We start from the raw sequence: 25,943 nt of genomic DNA on the forward strand, positions 1-25,943 counted from the left end.
ATATGGTCCCCTGAGCCCTCCAGGAGTGAATTCTGAGTATAGAGCCAGAAGTAACCCCTGAGTACCACCAGGTGTGGCCCAAAATCCAAAAATAAAATAATAATAATTATTATTATAATAACTAAAAGCATATTCCTTAGTAAGTAATGGGTCAACAAAATAATCAGTGAAGAAATGTAAAACTGTACTCAAACCAATGAGAAGGAAGAGATAAGTTATCAGATACAAGTTATTAGATACAAGTTTTTACAAAGATACTATTAACTGGAAGATGATAGAAGTGCTGTCCTAAATCAATCCAAAATAAAAATTTCAGACAATCTAATTTTCATCTGAAGAAAACAGAGAAACAATGAATGAAACAAAAACTTAAGAAGAAGTAAATAATGAAAGTCATCAATTATAAAGAAAATAGAAACCAAATATGTAATATAACAGATAAATAAAACCAAGGTTTATTTCGTAGGAAGGAAACAAATTAATAAACGCTCAGCAAGTACTCACTAAGAAAACACGTTTAAAAGGTTAAAAAGAACAAATGTCTATTTACAGAAATAAATGATCATAAGAGACTGCAGTGAGAATCTTCATGTTAGCAAATACTGTAGGATGTCAGAAGAAATTAATACTTTTTTTTCCTTTGGTTTTGGGGCCACACCCAATGATGCTCAGGGGTCACTCCTGGCTATGCACTCAGAAATCACTCTTTGCTTGGAGAACCATATGGAACACTGAGGGATGAACCAACGTCTGTCCTGAGTCAGCTACATGCAAGGCAAATGCTATATAGCTGTGCTATCTCTCTGGCTCCAAATTAATACATTTTTTAAGATCTTATACGTTTTTATAAGACTTACTTAGGAAGAAATAAATTGTTTGAACAGACCAATAGCAGATATAGAAATCAAACCACTAATTCTCATAACTAGATGATAACTAACTTTTGAATTCTACCATAAATTCTACCAAACTTCCAAAATCTAATACCCGCCTTTTTCAAAGAATTAGAAAAAAATTACTTTTTGTTTTGTATTTTTGGCCACACACAGCAGTGCTTGGAGTTCACACCTGGCTCTAGGCTCAGGCATCATTCCTAGTGGGTTTTAGAGTTTGGGGAATAAAGCCAGCACAGCTGTGTACAATGTGAATGCCCTACCTGCTAATCTCTCAAACTGGCCTCACAATTTGAAAAATTTAAAGAAGGGAAATGACATACAAGCTATAGTATTTTGATGCCAAACCATACAAACACACACACACACACACACACACACACACACACACACACACACACACACATTTACCAGCAAACCTCTGATGAAAATAAATGCAAAAATTCTCAAGCCTTGTCAAATAAAATCTAACATTAAATCAAGAGAAATAAGTTTTAAGTTCTAATGGGATAAGAAGTTAGCTAAATATACACACATCAATTTATAAAAAACTCCTCAATGAAGGAAATATAAAGTTACATTATTTTATGGTACTGAAAACACATCTGATCAGATTCATATTCATTCATAATTTTTAAAAAGTCAGTATATTACCAATAGAAGAAAAATATCTCACCATTAAAAATACCATTAATGACAATATTTAAAAATCATACCAATTAACAAAAAACTTAAAATATTCTCTATAATATCAGGAATGGGGAACCAGAGAGATAGTACAACAGATTGAGCATTTGCCGTGCCCACTCCTAACTTGGTTTCAATCCCCAACAACCCTTTTTTCCCCTGAGCACTTTCAGGAGTGACCCCTGAGTGTTGGAATCACATCTTCCACAGTGGTTCAAAAATATAAGTTAGAAGCAGGATAAAGGGACTTGTTCTTAAGGTTACTCTTAGGAATAGTTTTAAAAATACTAGCCAGAGCAATTGGGCAATAGAAAGATGAAAAAATAAATGCAAATAAAAATGCAAAGATCATTTTTTGAAAGTGGGACAATGAAGCAAATAGAATTAAATAAAAATATATCAACAAAATCTATTACAAATAATATAATAATGTAGTTGTATTTATGCAAATTAGTAAAGAATCAGTGAACTACAGGAGACAGAGATATAATCCAGGGTTATGGCACTTGTCATGCATTCTGCTAACTTTAGTTCAAGCTTCAGCACATCATATAGTATATTGAGAATCATCTGGAGTCATCTCAGGTGATAAATCCCCCCCCCAAATGTGAGCAGTTAACAACAGAAATTTGATTGCATTGCAATAAAAGGATAAAATATTTTAAAATAAATTTAACAATGAGAGAATATATATTTTATATTAAAAGATATAAAATGTTAAAAGAAATATAAGGATTCAAAAATAGAAATATATGCCATGTTGGAATAAATAACACAATATAAGTAACTATATTACCTAACTACATTACCTAAATTACTTAAAATTCAAGTAATAAAGTCCTTACTTTAAAAAAATCCAATAAGCATTTTTAGGAAAATGGAACAATTCTAATATATAGTACTATATTTAACATTTATATATTATATATTTTACATGTAATATAATATATATAATCACAAAACAATTTAATAACCAAAGGAATCAGGATGAGAGAGAGAGGGAAATAGAGCATGAATTATGAATTAGCATATATATTTGAAGGGAATTGGTACAGCCTCTATGGAAAATATTATAGAGATTCCTTAAAAGTATAAAACTTCATATCATTTGCCACTTTTTTCAGCACTCATCTTTATTGTCTCTGGGTATTATTACAATAATATCTTTAGAATGCCTGTCTCGAATACAGATAAGGAGGTGATGGAGGAGGGAGATGGGGCATTGGTGGTGGGAATGTTGCACTGGTGAAGGCAGGTGTTCTTTTTATGGCTGAAACCCAACTACAAATATGGTGCTTAAATAAAGATATTATTTTTTTAAAAAAAGTATAAAACTAGCAAATCACATAATTCAGCAACATCACTTCTTCACATATATTCAAAGTATATGAAAACACAAATTCTTAGTAACTCATGCATCCTTATATTCGAAACAGTATTCATTATTCACATCTAAGGAATGGAAATAATTTAAGTATTTATTGGTAAAGTTGTATATATAATGAATGAAATTGTATATGAATAGATATATGAATGATATATGAATAGATGACTTCTCAACTCTTTAATAAAATACTGACTTTTTTGGCAACATAGATAGTACTGTGGTAATAATGCTAAGTAATGTAAGTCATAAAGTGAAACAAATTACCTAGATGATTTCTTTAAATGTTAAATATAAATAAGCAAAGTGAAGAATATAAAAGCGTAAATAACTGCAAAAGAAAATGGAGTGGTTTCCAGGTAGGAAATAGAAAATTGAGGAAAAAATGTACAAGGTTGTCTGCTCATAGAAATGACAGGAGCTTTTGTGACAAGTGTCAGTGAAGTTTGTCCATGATCACAACATGGGAAGATGATTTCTAAAATGCACAGGGTATTTTACATCAATAATAAATCAGTGCCATTTCAATTTTTAAAAATGAAAAGTTACAATGATTCTTTATAAGTATAGCTGCAGTGGAGAGATTAATGTCAAATCTGTGGTATATAATCTAAGAGTATTTCCGGGAAACTATTTGCTATCTCCCTCCAGGTAGTACACACAAAAACTACCCAGCATGGAGCTACATAAAGAAAAGTCCCTGAAAATGGATTTTCAGGAAATCTGATGCTTGCTGTGACTTAGAATTGCTACCAAAAAAAGAAGAAGAAAACGTGTGAGATAACTTCAGAACCATTAAACTCATCACTCCAGAAAATTAAATTAAAATTTAACTCTAAAATATTTGACAAGAAGAAACAAATTATCTAAGCAAAATATGAGAAAGTTACAACATCTTAAGCAAGGACTTTGTAGAGGGTGAAGGGAAACATATAAATTAGTTTGGAGGAAAATTTACAATTAGGAATTGATCTCTTTTATACATTTTACTTCAGATTATCCACAGAAAAATGGAAAGAAAAGTTAACAGCATTAGAATGAAAGGAATCTAGCTTTGAATTTTTGAGCTTTATAAAAGTCTAACTAAACCATTGACTGACTCAACATGAGATTCAACAATGTCTTGGTGTGTCACTAGATGGTATCTAAGTCTAAATTGCTAAACATCATCTTTGCTTTTGCGTTATTCTCACTAGTCAGAAGTCCTCTATGTTATACTCATGGGCAGTATTAGTCTTTCTAGTTTTGACTTTGTTTCAAAATACTAATAAATGTCACATGACAGATTTTGAAGTAAAATATTTTCTTCCAATATATAAAGTCCCAAATTGTTCAATTGTGTAAATTACAGAAAAAATAAAACTTAAGTCTAGTGAAATCTTTTCATATACTTTACTTCTAATCTGGTTCATATTTCAGGATCATAAATTAGTGTTCATGTGACCTTGATCTCACTTTTTCCATCTGTGAGAGTAAATATAACACTTATTTCATGGGAGATGGCAACTTGCTTATAATGCGGTCATGCAATATCTATATTTGCTCAATGTTAGCAACTGTAATCTTTGTGCCACCACTGAGATTATTGGTTCTCTATGAGAACACATATATGTATCCACTAGCTTCCCACATGCTTTATGATCATTTAGGACCTTCATCTCACTTGCTCATGCCAGTTCTCTGGCACTAACCAGCTCTGTTACTGGAGTCATGGGACTTGACACAACTGAGACTTGACACAACTTTCTTTTTCTAGAATGTTCTCCACCTACTCCTATTCTTTGATTTCATGCTTCTGCTTGACCATTCCTCTCTGTGAAAAGTCTGTCTAGTCCATGCTAGTTCCCAGATCATACATTCTTATAAAATTTATGAACTTTAATCAAACACTTATATGAGCTGTAATTTAATTAAAATTCAAGGATGCATGAACAGGGTATGTTTCCTTCTGCTCTGTGTCCTTGGTTCGTCAGTCCCATTGGTTTTTAGCAAAAGGGACTCTGAACTACTTGGCAATTAATCTTAAATCTAGTCATAAAACATAGCTGGGAATGATTACTACTCTATCTCCCAGTCACAACTGAGTCTTGGGGCACAGAGATAAATGACTGTTGCCTCAGGCAACTAATTTAGGGATCAATTACTAGCCTGTATATATGAGGATTTGCACTACTGGAATAATATCAAATACATATCCAGATGCAGAGTGCTAAGGAGCCCAGATCTCTTCCAGCCATTTTTCTCCTCATGCCCTGCTTCAAATCAACCAACTCACATGAGATTCTAATAGTTCTGTACTCTATTGCCTTTGTTCAAGCTTCATCTACAACTGTCAGATACGAATTGTATCCTGCTCTCCCCATCTAACTTCCCAATTGGTCTTAGTTATCACCACCTCAAGAATGCCTTCTTCCTCAGTCGCTTTCCCTTTTTTTATTTCCCTTACACTTTTAATGACAGCTTCTGGTGTTCAGGCCTCTTACTTCTGTATCACTGTCTACAACTGTGTCTATACTTCCAACTTGTTTTTAATTTTTACTTGTATTTTATTTAATTTATTCCAATGCCCAATTGTTACAACCCATAATTTATCCTCTTTAGTGAGACTAAACAAGATGTCTAAATTTTTGTTTTGTTTTTGGGCCACATCTGGTTACCTTGGCTATGCACTATGAAATCACTCCTGGCTTAGGGAACCATATAGGATGTCAGGGATGGAACCAGGTCCGTCCTGGATCAGCTGCATGCAAGGCAAATGCCCTACCAATGTGCTATCACTCCTGTCCCAAGATGTCTAATTTAACCATATATTCAACATATGCAATTCTTTATTATTCATCTCGATCAGAGACTATTAATATCGTATGATTTTATAAAGTTTTGTTAGAAAAATAAACTTTAACCAAAAGAAATAAGTATAATAAGTCTGAACTTATTTTTTTCTTTGAGATTTCCAATATATAGTATTAATCTAGAAATATACACAAAATAAATTATTAGAAATATCACTCATTGCCTATCATTTTCTATATATCCTTTCTCTCTAATCATCTGAATCATATTTTTAGTGAGTAAAAGAAATATACAGTCAAAAGAACTATTTAAAATATTTCTTTGGAAAGAAATGATAAATAATTTAACCAAATATATTCCTGAGAAGTATAGCTTGCTGTTGCCTTTCTGGATAATAGCTACATTTTATTTATTTATTAGAAGTTATTAGTATTCTTCAATATTTCTTTATTGGACATTTTATCCTTAAAGATACGAATGCTAACTATACAAATTGAAAACTTTTCAGAGACTATTTCATGCTTCATCTAAATATATTTGTCGCTTGTATAGAAGCTGTAATCTCAAAAAAGGACACAGCAAGGTTCCTTAAATGTTAGTCCTTCATAGATGATTGCTCAGAAATGAAGCATGTTTTAAAATGCTTTGCGCAACAGAAAAACTTCAGATTACTTGACTTCCTAACAGAAAAATAAAGAAATAACAGAAAGACAGGTAAGGAAAAAGTGCTACCAACACAAGAGAGAAGATAGGAGTAAAATGATACATCAGGATGGGCCATTATTATTTAAATAATATTTAAAAATGTTCGAGTATTTTTTAATGTATTACCTTCTCTTTTATAACTTCATGTTCGTTAGAATAGTAAAATTCATTCAGGAATCTAGGAATATGTGAATTTTTTGAGTATGTATTACCATAAGAGAGATACAGGGGAAAAAAAGAAAAAGTAAGGGTGGGAGGATGAAAAAAATGTTAAGAACAGTGACTACTGAAAATGTTGCATCCTTTGAAAAAAATCATAGCAATATATATTCAGAAAATAAGAAAGATAGTGATTAACACATATGAGTAGGTGTTACATCCCATCTCAAGGAAAGCAAGCAGCAGACATGGTCTTTTCCTTCCCTAGTGCAGGGCTTTCCTCTTAAAGAATTATTTGCCAAAAGGCCCGCTTAGTGAAGTCAATCATTTGACCCTTTGCGTGGATTATTGGCGGTGATTCCAACATGGCTGTAACATTACCTCCTTCTCTATTTGGCTACTATAGAAATCCAGCCTCAGCTCTCCTACAGACAAAGAAATGTCAGTATCAAAGCCCTCCAAAAGTCTCCTGCTGAGCTCTTTGTGATCTCTCTCTCTCTCTCCCCCCATTTCCTTAAAGGTATCTGGTTTCTCTTTACCTGTCTCTTCATATGCTAATTCTAGCTTTGATCTCATTGGTTCATCCCCTTTTCCTTTTCTCTCTGGCCTCTTTCACCATGTAATTCTGTGTGGTTTTATTTATTTCATATTTCATAATTCATATTTCATATTCGTCCGCTTGTGTATCCGCTTGACTCCCAGTGGAAAAATAAACCCACTAAGGTCTGCTTAGGGACTTTTATCTTATTATGATAAAAAGTCCGCAGCAAGTAGGTATCTTAAACTAAAAGGAACTACAGAGTTCACAGAAGACTCACTTTACTTTATAATTATATATTTGACATGAGGAACTAGTGGGAATTTAAACAAAGTTCAGTTGCTGATGTTGGAACAAGAAATGGAATCTGAGAATGATGATACTATGCTCACAGTTTAGTTGTAGTTCTCTACATAAAGGATCTCTCCTGGAGGTGCTCAGGGGAATATATGCTCCTACTGAACATATGGGATCAAAGATTAGTCTCATGCAAAGCAATTTCCTTACCTGCTGAATTATCTTTTCAGTTTCTATCATAAGTTTTAGATAATCATCATATAATCACGAAGATAAAATCTAATGACATAAAATAATGTGAAAAAGTCAAAGTATACTCATGTCAAAACAGAATAAATTTAAATTAAATTAAAGAAAGAAAATCTAGAAAACAACAAACAAATTATTAATGGCACCTTATCTATTAGTCAATATTTTAAATTTCCAAAGCACATCGAATTTTATTGAATTAAAAATAGCAAAATATTGCTTGCATATTACTTTAATTTTAAAAAGATGCATAACCTCTAAAGAAATAAGGAATGAAAAATATTTCAAAAAATGATGACCAAAAATATAAAGGGAAAAGAAAATATATTTTGTATTAAACAAAATAGACTAGAAAAGGCAAAAATATGCAAAATAGAAGCCTAGAAGTTGTACGAAAATCCAGACACTCAGGTTCGAAGACATGGTGTGGTAAAAAAAAAAAATCATCAAGAAAAGATGGTTTATAAAAGAGCGAGTTCACTAAAGATATAAGTACAATTTCTCAATTAACATATTGCAAGCCTCCAAAGAAAGAATTCTGGCATTCTTAAGGGATATTATATATATAGCATATGTCTGATTTTTTTATGTGAGATATTTCTGCCTCTTGTAAATTAATTAGTCTTGGTATGGGTTGAGCAAATACTCGGACCCAATTTTTGGAAAAATAATTGTATTAAAATGGAGTGACAGAACAGTGGTAGGGAACTTGCCATATACCTAGCTGACCCAGATTCAGTCTCCAGCACCTAATATGGCCCCTTTAGTCCTGCCAGAAATGCTTACAAAACACATCATGAGGACTAATCTTTGAATATTATTGGGTGTGACCCCAAAATTTTCTGCATAAAATATTCTAAGCTAATCACATTTAAAATATAAGAAATACATATAGTAATTTGTAAAACTATAAAGTGTTCCAAGTCAGTTGTCTAAAGAACAAAGTATACATAAAGGTACTTTAGCCAGGAAAAGAGCACTGTGACCATTTAGGAACTTAGGAGGCAAAAGAATAAAAGGTACATATTGTGGGACCAAATTGAAAAAATAGGCATACCTATAGCACTTTTAGTAGCTGTGGGGCAGAATCCCGCAATGGTAGGAACTCTAGGGCCTACTGGCCGCAGTGCTTCCTAATAGAAATTATGGTTTCAGTCTTCCAGGCCTTTAAATGGGGATAGTTAAGATAGACATATTTTAGGGGACATTTGCTAGGCACATTTACAAAGGAGGCATGGTATAATAATTAATGATGATGATGATGATGATGATGACTATGATGCCTATTCAGAGAATCTATAATATCAATTGTAAGCATTCATATAGGCTTCATTGTGTTCCTAAATATATCTAGCAAAAGTAAAAGAACTTATAAAAAAAATAAATAGTGGTATAATATTTAGGGATTTATTTATTTTTGTTTTCAGGGATCACTCCTCTAGTCCCAGGGGACCCAGAGTGCTGGGGATTAACATGCACATTCATTGCATGCAACTCATTGTTCTATTGTTCTGGTGTACTATTGTTCTGGGACCTATTTGGGATTTAAACAATGAACAACAGATAGATCTTCCAGAGAGAAAACAAATAGTGGATTTGAATAAATCTAAAGATGAAATTATTCATACAGACAGCTCCTAGAGTAGCAGGAAAAAAACATTTTTTTCTAGTTCAGTCTATTTAAGCCACCAAGCAAGAATTAGCAATTTCAAAAAGATTGAAATCATACCAAATATCTTATTTGACCACAAATATAAAACGAAAGAAAGAAAGAAAGAAAGAAAGAAAGAAAGAAAGAAAGAAAGAAAGAAAGAAAGAAAGAAAGAAAGAAAGAAAGAAAGAAAGAAAGAAAGAAAGAAAGAAAGAAAGAAAGAAAGAAAGAAAGAAAGAAAGAAGAAAGGAAGGAAGGAAGGAAGGAAGGAAGGAAGGAAGGAAGGAAGGAAGGAAGGAAGGAAGGAAGGAAGGAAGGAAGGAAGGAAGGAAGGAAGGAAGGAAGGAAGGAAGGAAGGAAGGAAGGAAGGAAGGAATCACCCCTGAATGTAGAACAAGGTGAGACATGTGTTGTGGCCCAAATAAACCAATAATGATACTAAAAAAACAACTAAATGTATATACATTCATGTAGAGGAATGTAAACTATATGATGTATTTCATAAAATAACAAAATTAACTGAAAATATGTAGAAAACAAATTTAAGACAGAAATCATAAAACTACTGTAATTAAACATAAGAGCTTTTGACATCAACAGTAATTTGCAACAGTAAATTTCTGTATATGACTTAAAAAAGCACACACACCAATGTAAAAGAAAATCTGAGTGGTATTAGATCAAACTGAAAAGACACAATAATAAAAACAATCCCATACAGACATTGTATAAAAACAGAAAAGATTTCAACCACCAGAAAGGGGTTAAAATTAAGCATATATAAAGAATTCCTATTATCCAATAACAGTAAATTTGGCTTAAAAATGAGTTGATAGGCTAGGGATATTACACATGAGTTAGGAGCTGATTTTGCAGACAGATCACATCTATTCAATTCCTTGCATCTCATATGGTCCCAACTTCTGGCATGTTCCTTAAGCACAGAAACAGAAGTACTGAGAATCACAAAGTGTATCCCCTAAAATATAAATAAATAAATAAATAAATAGATAATAATACATAAACATGGATTAAGAACCTATATAAATTTTTCAAAAATACTTTAAAAGGGGAATCTATACAAGTAAATGTTTTCAAAATCACTAATCCTCAGGCAAATGGGAACAACTCATTCCTAAGAATTTTTCTCTTAAAAAGATATTTACAAATGCTGGTGAAAATGTAGAGAAAAGAGATCCCCTATGCATTAGAGATGTGAGTGTAAATGGATGAAACAACTACGTTAAATGCTATAGAAATTTCTAAAAATATATATGCTTGAAAGTTGATATAAGAGAGTAAATATCATGATAGGAATAAGAGTACAAGTGTCTATAAATAATATAAAATGATAGCTGTTAAGGAAACATCAGAAAGTCAAGTGCCAATAACAATTTTTCTTAGAAATATGTATGAAGTCTAAATTTTATTTAATTATTATATATTTATAAATATAACATGTAGACAAATAACAAAAAGGAGGATAATGAGAAGATAAAAAATTAAAGGATTTAGAAAAATTATCAAAATTATGCAAAGAAACAAAAGTAAAATTATATGTAGAATTACTGTAATAAATAAGGAAAATTATTATGCATGCTTTGTAATCAAAGTTTTTTTAATCTTCATTTAACTAGATTAAAAATTCTCATTCTCTGAACCATCTGCTAGATTTCTGACATTACCTTAGAATAGGTTTTTTGTTTTGTTTTGTTTTGGATGTGAAGACCATCATAATATGGTATTATTTGCTTATTTGTTTTGACATATTTTATGAAAGTTTTGTTTTTCCTCTTGAAATTATATACAAAAGAGGACTGAAAGGAGTTTTGTGACTTCTAAATGGAAATATTTATAATTAAAGCCAACATATGGAGGTGGCAGGTGGTCATTTTCTTCAATAATGGTTATGATACAAGTTAATTTAGAATCCTAAATTGAAGAGCAATGAGTTCCAAATGCATAATCTGTGTAGGGAAAAAGCAAGTTGAGGCTTCTAAAATTTAGTTATTTAAGATTCAAATCAAGAAGCCCTTTAGCATTTAGTGTTTTGTGAAGAAAAATGTATGGCATATTCTACTCTCCAATTATTTTGTTAGCAATCAACTCCATCATAAAAAAAACAACAGGGAAGATAAATCTGAGGGGTTTTGTTTTGTTTTGTTTTTGTTTTGTCAATTTATTTTTTGTTGTACTTCACTGGTGAAGCCACTCCAATTGATACTCTGGGGAATTAATGACGATTTAATTTTTGCATGTAGAGTTTACTATTTTAAATAGGTTTTAGTAGCTGGAGAGATACTACAAAAGGTAGCATGTTTACATTGCATGCAGCTGACCTGGTTCAATCCTGGGCACCCCATGGTCCCCTGAAGAGCACTTAGACTGATCCCTGAATGCTGAGTCAAGAATAAGCATTGGGGCCTGGAGAGATAGTACAGCGGTGTTTGCCTTGCAAGCAGCCAATCCAGGATTAAAGGTGGTTGGTTCGAATCCCGGTGTCCCATATGGTCCCCTGTGCCTGCCAGTAGTAACCCCTGAGCATCGCCGGGTGTGGCCCAAAAACCAAAAAAAAAAAAAAAAAAAAGAATAAGCATTGAGCTCTATTGGTTATTCCCCCTTATTCCCAAAAAAGAGTAGTGTTTTAAATGTGTATCTTATCTCTGGTATATAATTTTTTTTCTTTCAGCCCACAAACAATTGGTAACTTAAAAATACAATTATGATGCTTCAAGTAAGATTGAGGAATTGTATTCAGACACAGTAACAGTATAGCGGTGATGGGCCAGGGTTTGATAATGGGTGATGCTTGAGCTCAGAGCCAAGAGTAAGCTCTGAAAATGACAAGTTGTAAACCCAAAACACAACAAAATAAAAAGTAATTATATTTATTATAGGTTATTCCATTCTTCCCAAAATTTACTCACTCAAGAAAGCATTAGAGAATCTTTCTCAGGTATCCTCTCATCATTTTAAGCCAAAATGACGTGCAGTCAAGTTTCCAATGTTGCTTATATTCAGAAGTGTTAACATGTGGTAGTTTTATTGTGCTACTTTAATCAAATAATCCACTGTTAGTAAACACAGGAATAAATATAAATAAATAAATAGCCTGTCTAGAGTACAGGCCAGTGTGGGGTGGGGAGGAAGGACACTTGGGATATTGGTGATGGGAATGTTGCACTGGTGACGGTTTTTTTATATATATAAAAATAAAAAAAGAAAAAGAAAAGAAAAGATAAGGCCTCCCAATGCTTACCACAGGCTGTATTCTTTACACTGACTGTAGAGAAAGAGGAGGTATAGTAAATGCAACCCAGATACACCTCAACCAAGGTCCTTTGCCTGGTCTGTACTGTGATGAAAGGGCAAAATAAAGAGAAATAAATATAAACGCATATTTCAAAATTGCATCAACATTTGGGATGATTCCGTCTTGAAGAAATAATATTTTGTGGACTAGAATGATGACAGAAAAGAAAATAGTCCCCCTTTTCCCTTACTGTTAAATTTTAATGTTGAAACATCTAAATTAGCATGAATTTGTTGTTATTGTTGTTGTTTGTTTTAGGGCCACCCTTGGGGGAACTCAGAAGCTATTCCTGCCTTTCTGATCAGAAATTACTCTTTTTTTTTGTTTTTGTTTTTTGTTTTTTGTTTTTGGGCCACACCCAGTAACGTTCAGGGGTTACTCCTGGCTATGTGCTCAGAAGTTGCTCCTGGCTTGGGGGACCATATGGGACACCGGGGGATCGAACCGCGGTCAGTCCAAGGCTAGCGCAGGCAAGGCAGGCACCTTACCTTTAGCGCCACCGCCCGGCCCCTAGAAATTACTCTTGGCAGGCTCTGGGACCATATGTATGAACCAGGTCAGCCAAATGCAAAGCACATGCCCTAACCACTGTGCTATCAGTCTGGTTCAAATTAGCCTGAGATGTTCTTGATTGACTTAACTTAAAGGGGCCAGAGCAATCTCATAGCTGGTAGGGCTTTTCCTTGTCACAGTCGACCTGGGTTCAAGACTGCCAGGTGAAATTTCTGAGCACAGAACCAGAAGTAATCCCTGACTGCTGATAGCAGTATAGCCCCAAAGCAAAACAAAAAATGACAAACTTTACTTAAATATATGTATGGGGCTAGAGTGTTAGCACTGCATTAGGACATTTGCCTTGCACACAGCCAACCCAGGTTTGAGCCTGGCATCCCATATGCCCCCCCCCCCAACCTACCAGGCATGACTTCTGAGCAAAGAGCAAGGAGTAACCCCTGAGTACCACTGGGCATTGCCCAAAACGAGTCTGGTCAGTAATAAATATGCCTGCATAAAACTACAGTTGTAAAATAAATTTTCCATTAATGTTAAAGAAAAGAAAAATACTCTAGTGTCCATAGATGTTTATGTAGAGACCAGAGAGAGAGAGTACCATGGGTATGGTACTTGCTTTGCAAGAGCCTAACTGAATTTATTTGCAGGTACATCACAATGTCCCAAGAACATCATCAAGAATGACCCTTGTGCATTGAGTTAGAAGTAGCCCTGAGTTAGAAAGTTAAATATATCTAAAAAAATTATATTTTAAGCCAGAAATACAAGATGGAGTTGGCTGTTCCAAGAAGCAACAAATGCATAAGTATAACTAGCTTGTGTTTTTATTGCCTAAAATCTTGTTATTCTTATAATGAAACTATAGTTTTACAGATGTATTAATTTCTATTATTATGAAAGAACTAATCGCTCCAGAAATTCTGAGATCCTATTTTGTGATTATCAATTTGCATATACCAACACAACTCAAGTTAATACTTTGACCATAAGTGTTTTTGTTTGAATTGCATTTGGTTTAATGTTTTTTAATTATAACTGATATAAGATTTTATGAATTTAACAAAAAATTAACATGCATTAACACCAATAATTATTTATGCTCATATATAATGTTTCTATTTACATAATACTCAGGGTATAATAGGGTCACAAATGCTGTAACACACCAAAAACATGTTTTAAACATGTTTTAAACTAATGACTTAAGACTTCTAGCTCAAAAACATCTAGGGATGGTTTTCTATCTCATCTGGGGATGAGATAAGCATATTTTTGTTTTTAAGGGGTGGCCACTACAAAGATGGTTTGCTAAATGGATAAGTGACTGAAGGTAATTATTCTAGACAGGTAGGAGATTCACTTACAGTGGATAGAGTTTGGGTGTGATATAGGAAAGAGGACAGAAAAAATATTCTGAAATCAACATGAATGAAACAGTAATCAATTGGATAGTGATCTTCTTCTACTGAAGAGAAGGTTGACTCTGTGGAATGAAGAGAAGAGTCGATGAAGAGAAGAGGTCAATGAAAAAGTTAAATGTGGCAATGATAATTTTTAGATTTCTATAAGTAAATGGCCTGTGTTTGAATTTGGTCACATCCGGATGAATATTATATGGAAATAATAATTTAAATATAACTTTGAAAATTATACTTTTAGGAAAAATTACAAAGTAAATAACTTATTAAAATATGATAAAAAGAGACCATGTTCTCACCCAGTCAGCTCTTTAGACTCACTCTTTCCTCAGAGGAAATGTAAATCAAGCCATGAAAATTTATGGGTACATCATCCATACAACTGAAAACTGTCAATCTTGAAGAAGAGGGCAGGCCAAGGCCCCCATCCTGCCAAAGGCAAACCTACTGCATCCATCATCACCCATAATTAACGCTTTGCCTATGGCCCTGCTTCACCACTCCTCTATGGTTCTCTGCAGAGACACTAGTTTGACCAATCTGCGGGCACGCTGCTATTTGGATTGATTTCAGCTGGGCTTTTTTGTAGTGAGTGCAGGTACCCTCTCCACTCCCCATCTATTCTCCTACTTTCGAGAGGACCGACAAATGATACCATGTCCCAGTAAAGCCATAGATAGTATCAGTAATAGAGTTTTGAATTCTTGGACAACTTCATTGTTTGATTCTGTCATCCCAATAGAAAAACACAAACTTAGATGCCAATGTGTACAGAGGTCACTTAATGTTCAAAGACAAATAAAACAATAATGTTAAACTAGCAACCAGAACTTACTAAACCTTTTGCTAATGTCTTAATGACTTCACTGGAGATACAATCATTTTCATAAATTTGCTTATCACTGTTCTTTTTGTGTGCTCTTGTTTTCTTTCTTCTCTTTTTCTTTTTTTAATTTTATTATTCACATTTTTTGTTTGTTTGTTTGTTTTTTATCACATCCGGTGATGCTCAGGAGTTACTACTGTCTCTGAGCTCAGAAATCACTCCTGCTCAGGGGACCATATGAAATGCTGGGATTTGAACCACCTTTTGTCCTGGATCAGCCACCTGCAAGGCAAATGCTCTACTGCTGTGCTATCTCTCTAGCCCCTGTGTCTTTTTTTTTTAATAACTTTTCTCTCACTTATCAGACTCAAATGTATTACAGTCAGCTATGTCAATTATATGATGCATATTCTTTAAATAAAGTAAAAAATAATGAAGGAACAGAAAGTAATCAGGTAAAATCTATTTTAGTAAACCTTTAAAATATTATTAAACATGAAAAGTAGAAAAGAAAATGAGCCCTTACTTAACAAGGAAATTAAAGATACTAGTTGGTCTTACTGCTGATGTAATTTGAGTTTAAAACAGTTGCTGAAGAAACAGAAGCAGAAGTATAGACACAGTAGTGGTGATTTGACTCATACCCACTAAAGTGTAAATATGAAAGTATTTTTGGAGTAGACAAAAGATAATAATGTAGCTAGTTGAATAAATAAATGATAGAAGTAATTTTAATGTGCCTGAAAGATATTGATAACTGTAAATGTTTTAGTCAAAATCCAGCAGAGAGTTGAAATTTGAATTTCTCATAGAGAATACAAAAATTAGTAATGTCCTACTCATGAGAGCAGCTAAAAAATAAAATCTCTCTAGTAACAGAAAACACTTCTCTGAGACTACACATCACAAATATCAAATGCATCGCCTTAATAAATCTTCACGTATTTTTCTGAATTAATCAAGTCTCCAAAGATTCCAGTTTAAAATTTTAAATGAAAATTTGAATGAAGAAAGTTAAGTCACATTCAGATGGAACCATTTCTTACTTTGTGATAAAGGTTTATTATATATTTACCTCTAGACCTTTACCAACATATCTCTTTTATATCAGAATATACTTGAATGACTAATAAAATATATAACATTTTAAAGTTAAGGCAAGTTTTGTGATCAAAAATTAAATTGCTTTCTTAATTTTTAATTTTTTAATTATCCACAAAATATAATTATTTGCTACAAACAGACTTTCTTTATAGATTCTTCCTCAATTAAAATCAAGCAATAAACATTCAATAAAGTATATACCCAGTCACTATTTTTTTTTTACTTATTCTCCTAATTGTCTGTACTGGACAGAATGAAAGAGTGTTTAATTGACAAGTAATTTGTCCCTAAGATTCTTATTTCAAGTGCTAAAACAATTTTATAGGTATAGTTAAGCCTGAAACTGATCATCTTCAGAGATTTTATAAATAGAAAGCATGTGGATTTCTAGATTCAAAATCAATTTCAGAGCTCATTAAAAAATTAAAAAATTAAAAATGAGACCACCTGGGGCTGGAGCAATAGCACAGCAGTAGGGCATTTGCCTTGCACACAACTAACCCAGGAAAGGCCTGCATCCCAGAAGCGATTTCTGAGCACATAGCAAGGAGTAAATTCTAAGCATCACAGGGTGCTGCCAAAAACAAATCAAAACTAACGAACAAAAAATGAGACCACCTTGGTGTCCCATAAAACCTGCCGATAACAAAGAAAATTATATTTCCAAAGATGCTGTACCATCACTTTATTTGTTCATTTAGCTTACACTCCCAGAAGCACACAGATCAGAGAGACATCATGGCTAAGTGTAGTTATTATTTGCTATCCAATATTCCCATACATGCCTGCAATAAACTTTCATTACTAAAGGTATGTTGTAAAATTTATGAATGTGTATTTCTTTTGATCTGACTGAGATTTCATCTCAAATCATAATCTACGATTCCACTTTGCTAGGCCCCTCTCCAAACCAAAGAATTCATTTATTAATATTAAATTTGCCTTCATTTTGTCTCTTGGCTTTGTCCCCTCCCTTACATTTTCATTCATTCATCTTGAATACTGACTTATTCTCCCCTCTAGGCACTCGGACTGAGTCCTTCACTTTACTCTTCCCTCGTTGTCTCTATAATTTACACTTGATTAAAATTATTATATACCTCTGCTTTATAGTCATTACATTCTCTTTCCAAAAATCTTCCATTGGATCCTCCACATATCAAAATCAAATCCAAATAAATTGGCAAGACAAATTCTATCTTAGTTCTATGTTTGTCCTTATTTATACTTATTTGCAAAGTGAATTCTTATACAGTCTGCTTCAAAACAACTAGTCCATTGCCTGTTCTTTATTCAGTTGAATGCATATTATTTTATGCATGTTTATATCTCATCTATTAAGATGTAATTTGTTTTATATGAGCAAGTTTAAGTTAGACAATCATTTTTTTCTAATTTTAGTAACCACTTTATATATTTAATTGTCTATACCCTGTCATTTTCTTAATATATTTTCATTTTTCTTGTTTCTTACCAGTGATTCACAAGGATCATAAATACTTTGAGTTTAGAAGATATTTAGTCAAAGTTTATTTCCCTGGATCATATAAAGTATCATTTTGAAATAAATTTATGTTGTCCATAAAAATTTTAATTTTGGAAACAACCAAGATGCCCCTCAACAGATGAATGGCTAAGGAAACTGTGGTACACAATGGAATATTATGCAGCTATCAGGAGAGATGAAATCTTGAAATTTTCCTATTAATGGAGGCATGCATGTACATGGAATCTATTATGTTGAGTGAAATAAATCAGAGGGAGAGAGATAGACACAGAATAGTCTCACTAATCTATGGGTTTTAAGAAAAATTAAAGACATTACTGTAATAAGGCCCAGAGACAATAGAGTTAAGGGCTGGAAGGACCGGCTCACAATTTGAAGCTCACCACAAAGAGTGGTGAACACTGTTAGGGGAATAACTACACTAACAACTAGCATGACAATGTTAAAGAATGAGAGAAGTAGAATGCCTGTTGCGAATACAGGCAGGGATAGGGGAGGCCCCATTATTGGTGGGGGAATGTTGCACTGGTGAAGGGAAGTATTCTGTTTATGACTGAAACCCAACTACAAACAAGCATGTAATCATGGTGCTTAAATAAAGATTTATAATAATATAAAAATTTAAATTTTGAACAAAAATTTAGTGAGTCTAGACAATAATGAGAAATTTCTCTTATTATCATGCATGACTGTTTTACTGTATATTTAAATTATTAATAATTAATCAAGTTTTTTTCAATGCTTGTATGCCTAATTTGCACATGCCTCCTCTGCATTATGCTTTTATTATATTAACTACAGTAGAAAAAAATTCACAAGCAAAAGAAGCAGTTTCTTATTTGAAGATAGAAAATGACTAGTGAAGTTTCATCCTTATCCCCAAAGATGATCTCTGGGAATTGGGAGACAAACTGGAGCTATAACAACCCACTTAAAATCTGTAAGTATTATGTAGAACTCCCTGTCTTTCCTAGCAGGAAGTGAAGTGTTGTCAAATCTCTGTCTGCTCTTCTTTTTGCAGCCTTTCTCAGTGCCACTTCTATTTATAACTTCCTCTTAGACTATTTCAGAGACAGTTACTATCAAATTATTATAAAAGCCCCCTTGCATTAATTCTTAAAATTACATTCTTAAAAATACACTTTCAAAATACTACAAGTCTTTCAGTCCAATATCTGTTTGTAGTATTTACATACTAAACATTCATGTTTCTACACAAGGCTTAACAATCCAAATATAGCTTTTTCATTCAATCTAATTAAATGCTACTGTTTTCACTTTAAATTCATTGAAAATGTATAAAATATTTAAACATTTATAAAATTCTATATTATTCTTAACCACAAGATCCTAATAGTCACAATTTTCTAACTACGAACATGTTTGTAACTATAGTGCTTAAATAAAGAAATTTATATTAAAGCAAATAAAAGAGTATATCATTCTCACATGTCATGGTCTTTTTAGATTTGAACTTTTCAGCATGATTTTTTTCACTGGTAATATTATGCCTCATAATCTGTAATTCATGTTAATATAATCTATTATAAATTATTTACAAATTTTTTTAGCAATCTCTAAATATAAGTCAATCTTCTCTTAAATCATTTTAAAAATCTCCAAAATAAGAAAATTTGTTTAATACATGGCAGCAAACACTGAAATAGTTCCAAAGTGTGTTATGGACAAATAAGCACAAAATAATTATCATACATTATTCATTCCCATTTACTGAGCGGTCTACAATTATACAACTATTGGATCCTGCCCCCGACTTACCTCACTCATTTCTTAACACAACTATTGTAGTTTAATTAAACATTTATCAAACTTAACAAATATAAAACTGAACTCCTCATCTCTGTTTGCACCCCAGTTTTCCCTATCTGTTTTATCCATATCTGTTTTCTATATTCTCCATTGTATCATGTGTGGTTCCAGTAGCTAAAACCAAATATTAGAATCATTACAGATTTTCCTTGCCTTTGTTTCTTACAGTATTCTTCTTCTAACTCAATATAAACACTTGGTTGCTCTATATTTGATTGCGTTATTCAGAGAAACAGCTATTTTTAGTATCTTCCTCTCTGAGTTATATTCATATGTATTATCTATGAGTTTGTGTCCACTAATTTAAACATATCTTAAAAAGTGTTTAGATCATTTTGAGAGTATGATAGAAATTGTTATCTGTTGTGCTTATTTTTATGATTGAGAAAACTTAAAATATTATGCAAGAGTATTTTTTTGTTTTCAAATGAGATGATAATATTAAATGGGAAAGCAATGATAATTGGCCATCACATGTTAGGATGCATGCCACAAAAGTGAACGGTCCAGGAGGATGTTTCCAAAAGTCATGCCAATGTTGGAGTAAATTTCTCTGCAATCTAATAATCACAAAATTTCCTTTCAACACAGTCTGGATCAGTTACAGTGAGGAGTTTTCATTGGCTGTTTAATCTCAATTCTGTGAGTTGTAGTTCTCACTTATATTGGAATTCTATGCAATCCCTAAAGTCCTCTTTAAATGTTGCTTGACAACCACTACTACTTCAATTCCTGTTATTATTTTCTTGTACTAAACTCTTTATGTTTATCTTATGTAATACCTGCATATTGGTTGGGCTTTGATTTATATACATTATCTTTCACATGATTTGAGATAAAGTTGCCATTGTGAATTAGTAGAGGGAAGGAAAATTATTAGTCAATAAATGAGGTTCGGGAATATAAGAAATATATAAATTATATAAAGAAATATAAAATCTAAGAAATGAGGGTTGGAGAGATAGCATGGAAGTAGGGCATTTGCCTTGCATGCAGAAAGACAGTGGTTTGAATCCCAGGATTCCATATGGTCCCCTGAACATGCCAGGAGCGATTTCTGAGCATAGAGCCAGGAGTAACCCCTACGTGCTGTCAGGTGTGACACCCCCCCCCACCAAAATAAAACCAACAGGGGCCGGAGAGATAGCATGGAGTAAGACGTTTGCCTTTCATGCAGAAGGTCATTGGTTCCAATCCCGACATCCCATATAGTACCCCGAGCCTCCCAGGAGCGATTTCTGAGCATGGAGCCAGGAGTAACCTCTGAGCGCTGCCGGGTGTGACCCAAAAAACAATAAAAACAAAATGGAAGTATTTAGGTCACTACTTTATAATCAATTCAAAATAAATTAAGCATGTATTTGAAAACAAAATACAATATACATTTTTCTTTAAACTTTGTCTCTGTGACTTGAGAGTAGAAATCCCCTCTAATATATAATATAGCAATTTGAATATATTATAGCAGAAATATAGCAATGATTATGATAAAAGTACAGATAAATTTGATTATGTGAAGATCACAAAATTTTGTATAATCAAGGTTTAGAGAGATTATATAGACTTAGGTATTTGCTTTGCATGCAGTCTGATACAGTTTTATTCCCTGCACTGCATATGATGCCCAAGCATTGGCAGGAGTGATTCCTAAGCTGTGGTCCTCCTCCCAAATAAACTTTATATATATCAAAAATAAAATTTCAAAAACAAGTAATAAACATATAGCGAAATCTAGATATTGTGTATTTCAAAAAAAATCAAAATTAATTTAAAAAAACAACAGTATAAGGGACCAATATAATAATACATGGAACTCTATAAAACAAAAGAAAATTTAAATTCTGACTACAATTTTATATTATAAGCTCTTTGGAATAAAACTAAAGTAGGTTATTCATTTGCTGAAAACCTTTAGAGACACAAATATAGAGACTTGACACATATAGAATCCCATTATATATATATCCCATATATATATAGACATAGGAACATCATATTAGTGTACAAATCATTTTAACTATGCCAAATTGTTTTTGATGATGTCCCAGAAAATTGATGAGAAACCATTTTATTTTATTGACACTTGTTAAGTACTTTCACCAAATTACTGTTTACTAAAAAAAGAAGTACACATTTATTCCTTTCCTTACTTGCCACATGATATTTATTGAGATACGAGTCTTTCGTGTAAGATTCCTGAACCAATATAGATATTTCTCTCATTTTTGATCTTTTTTTTTTTGTTTTGTTTTTTGGGTCACACCCGGTGTTGCTCAGGGGTGACTCCTGGCTGTCTGCTCAGAAATAGCTCCTGGCAGGCACGGGAGACCATATGGGACAATGGGATTCGAACCAACCACCTTTGGTCCTGGATCGGCTGCTTGCAAGGCAAACACCGCTGTGCTATCTCTCCGGGCCCTCATTTTTTATCTTTGTTCACTATATAAATATAGTTTGGCTCAGTCTGCTGAGCCTGCTAGAAGTAAACCCTAAGCACAGCTGGGGGTGGCCCCCAAATAGAAAACAAATAAAAACAGTTTCTCTCAAACTTAAAGGCACTATATATTAGAAATTACAATTTAGTGATTTCAGAATTTAAATAGATAAAAGTTCACCTGATATGTTATATTCATGTATGTAAGATTCATATATACAAATGTATGATCATATATTAGATGCATATATTATATACACAATGTCTTTAACTTATTTTTACAATATTGTATTTTTATTCCAGGATTTAGATTTTGTTTTCAATCTATTGTAATGATTTTTTAAGCTCCTTCTCTGGACCTCTTTATATCTGTTGTTTTTTACTTCTTAGGCATATAGAGCTCAGTTCCAGTTGCTAATATATCTTAAATAGCAGTCATTCAGGAAATTACACTAAGTGCAACTCTTTGTACTTTATGGAACAACAGTATAATGGAAAACAAAGCACACAACAAATTAGGTCACAGTAAATGCATTGTGAAAAAAAAATATAACACAAAAAAGCCAAAAGCATAATATATGAAGAAGTCATGACAACATAAATGGGAGAAAGCAAGGAAAGTGGACAGACTAAATCAATAGGCAATCTTTAGAATAAATAAAAATAAATTAAAATAAAATATATTTAAATATAATGATGCAAGAAATATTATTTAAAAATAACAAGTTTTGTTTCATAATTGTACTAGCAGAAATTTTAAAGAGGAGCTTAATAGTCAATGTGAAATAAGAAAATGAATATATCAATACATTAAATGCCTATAAATACGGTTGATACATTTCATATCTTATACCCATAATTAGTGAACACAATTTTTAAGCTGTGAGTTATTAAACTTGATGATCCCATTGCTCTGATGAAAACATTATTTTATTTTGTTTGTTTGTTTTTGGGCCACGCCCTCTGAGGCTCAGGAGTTACTTTTGGCTATGCGCTCAGAAATTGAATCTGGCTTGGGTGACCTGGCTTAAGATTCTGGGGGATTGAACCACGGTCCTTCGTAGGTAAGCCATGTGCAAGGCAAACGCCTTACCGTGGCACCACTGATCCCGGCCCCCAAAACATTATTTTATTTTTAATTTATCATGTATTATTTGAATTCTGTTTTTTCACCAGATTGCCATAGAGTGATTAAAAATAAAAAGATAGTGTTCAGAATAATGAAGCAAGGGCACTGTATTTCCTAACAATATTTGTAAAATTTCATGACTCTTTTAGAGTCAATAATCAAATTAGACATATTTTATTAGATAAAAACTGTACTTTACCATCACCTTTCATTTTCTTTCCCTCCATTTAACCTTAGCAAAAAGAAAAGAAGATAGAACAAAAAATTTAACTTGATGGCTGGAGCGGTGGCGATAGAGGTAGGCATCTGCCTTGCAAGCGCTAGTCTAGGACGGATAGCAGTTCGATCCCCAGGCATCCCATAAAGTCCCTCCAAGACAGGAAAGATTTCTGAACTCATAGCCAGGAGTAACCCTTGAGCGTCAACAGGTGTGGCCCAAAAACAAAAACAAAAATTTAATTTGAAGGGCCATAGGATAGGCAAGGGATAAATGCTTGTCATGCAGTCAACCTGGCTCAATCCCCAGCACCTCATAGGGTGCTGAATACTTCAAGGAGCACTTTCTGAGCATTTTCAGGAGTGATCCTTGGTCTCACACACAGGTGTAAGCCCTAAGTACTGCCACATATAGGTAGATATGATTCCAAAGAAACAATAAGATAAACTTTTAAATTAGAAGTAATGGATAGCAGAGAAGAAAGCATATGCTTTGTGTGTGAGCACCACAGAACCTCATAGTTCCTCAAACATCACTGCAGGTGGCTGTAGAGATTTTCTGCACACTGCCAGAGTGGTGTGGGTCACCCCTGGTACTACAACATATATATAAGCCTGAATCCTCAGGCCATCATACTGAACCACCAGCTGTTGAACAAGAAACTTCAGTAGTGAACTAGGGTTCTCTGGACATCACTTGCGAGACTCCCACAGAAAAGACAAAGTAGGAAAATAATGAATTACTACAGTATTCCAAAAAAAATTGAGAAAACACATGATTTTATTTATGATTTTTTTAATAGAGAGGCCACAACATACTTTGGCAAGTAGAGAGTCACATTGTGGCATATTAGGGGGAAAAGTCATTGGTAAAATAATATTCAGAGACAATAGAGACAAGTATCGGAAGGACTAGTCCATGGTATGAAGCTTGCCACAAAGAGCAGGGGAGTGAACAAACCACTATAACAATGGAGGTTGAAAATTATCTCTTTGGACAAGAACTGGCTGCTAAAAGACTATGTTAGATAATATATTTATGTTAGATAAAGCATTATACTGTTTCATTGATAATATTGCAAACCTTAGGGCCAAAAGGGAAAAACAGAAGATAGAAAAAAGAGAGAAAGAGAAAGAAGAAAATGTCTTCCCCAAATGCAGGAGAGGGGAGGATGGTAGGGAAATGGGCCATTTGTGGTGGGAAATGTGCATTGGCGAAAGTTGTTGTAAAGTGTTTGAATGAAACTCAACTTCATAACTCAAAAGCAAAGTCAAAAACAACTGTATTATGAACAACTTTATAATCATGGTGTTTAAGAGGGGAGGTTTTTTTTCTATCACTGAAACACAACTACAGACATGTTTATAATTATGGTGATTAAATAAAGATATGATAAAATATAAAAATAAATACATAAATAAAATAAGGACAAGAAAAGGTTTGCTATAATGCCTATGAAGAGTACAGCTTTGAGAAAGATTTTCTATCCAAATGAGAGTTGAAATAGTTTAGGCTATTATCACTGTAGTTTATAATAAACATTTTAATCTGTATGTAGTTAGAAAAATATTTCATTACAAAGATTAATATTAAATTATTTAGTTCCAACTTTGGATAATCAAAATTTTCAATGCTATAGGATAATGAAAAATTATAGGTATCTTGGTAAAAACATTCTAAGTGACCCCTTATTGTTATTGTAACTATGACTATAAAATAGTTAAAAAAAATAATCTAACATTTAATATCACTGGCCTATACAGTTAATTACACCTCAAACAAAATGCAACAAAAACTTCTATTATCGCTAAATAAAAGAGAAAATTTTAAGAAATTAAAAAAAAAACAAATGAACTCTTTCTACTTTTTATTTTGCTTCTTATTAACCTTTCTAGGATGTTCTGATCAGTTTTATGTTTGTTAACAAATAAACAATTTTGGAATTTAACTACTCCATGAATTTGTGGGTAATCATAAAATACATTTGGTTAAAAAAAAAGATTTCTCCCAGTAGAATTTAAGCTTTTTAAAATAATTACACTTTAAAGAGCATTTAAACAATCTTCATATTTAATTCATGAATATGGAAATTCTTTGGATTTTTATGACCATATAATTTGATATGCAAAACAACTTAATGTTTTCTCCTCTGACTCAAGATGCCTTTTTGAAACTAATAAAAGTAATCACTCTCATTATCTCTTATGTAATAAACTATGTGACCTGCGCAGTTCTAAGCACTGTGTATATATTATACTAATCATCACAACTACCATGCAAAGTAGTGCTATTTTAT

General features: G+C 32.8%; 1 non-coding gene across 1 annotated transcript; it reads left to right on the plus strand.

Annotated features, from left to right (window-relative positions):
• The first annotated feature begins 12,598 nt into the window (after positions 1 to 12,598).
• Positions 12,599 to 12,733, plus strand: LOC126032442 (small nucleolar RNA SNORA51). The gene has a single exon (XR_007503868.1). It is a non-coding gene; the product is annotated as a small nucleolar RNA SNORA51 (small nucleolar RNA).
• Positions 12,734 to 25,943: the final 13,210 nt, after the last annotated feature.

This window comes from Suncus etruscus, chromosome 1 (assembly GCF_024139225.1).
Source record: "Suncus etruscus isolate mSunEtr1 chromosome 1, mSunEtr1.pri.cur, whole genome shotgun sequence".
Taxonomy (NCBI): Eukaryota; Metazoa; Chordata; class Mammalia; order Eulipotyphla; family Soricidae; genus Suncus; species Suncus etruscus.